This window comes from Egretta garzetta, unplaced genomic scaffold, assembly GCF_000687185.1.
Source record: "Egretta garzetta isolate BGI_Z169 unplaced genomic scaffold, ASM68718v1 scaffold521, whole genome shotgun sequence".
In the NCBI taxonomy this organism is placed as follows: Eukaryota; Metazoa; Chordata; class Aves; order Pelecaniformes; family Ardeidae; genus Egretta; species Egretta garzetta.
In genome coordinates this window covers 80947-81427 of record NW_009258488.1, presented here as the reverse complement: position 1 = coordinate 81427, position 481 = coordinate 80947, and positions in this window count along the sequence as shown.

Genomic DNA, 481 nt, shown 5'->3' with positions numbered 1-481 from the left:
CTGGGGCTTGCTGTTGTATTTGGGGGTCCTGGGATGGGGGGGTGGCACGGGGTGCTGGGTCTGGGCCAAGGGGTCCGTCCCTTCCCTGAGGGCCTGCGGGGCCCCCCCTGCGCCTGCCCCGCTGCCCGGGCGGGGGTGTCAATTAGCCTTTCTTAATGAATTTCGACATCAGCTCTATTACAAATAAACCCAGTGCCTTTCAATTCCTAGCGCCTTGTGCCACGGGCTTGTGCTCACCCCAACTTCCCTGGCGCCCCTGGGCGCATCCAGGACCCTGCTGGGGACGGGGAGGGGGGACAGCGCCCTGTGCCCGGGTGTCCTGACTTGTAGCTGGCGTTGGGAGGGAACCTGGGGTTTTCTCCCCATTGCTCCGAGTTGATGAGGGTGCCCAGCGTGGCCCGGGTGCCCAGCGTGGCCATGGGCAGAGCAGCAGGCGCTGGCTGGGCCCTGCTGGGCAGGGGGGGCCATAGGCCGGGGGGGG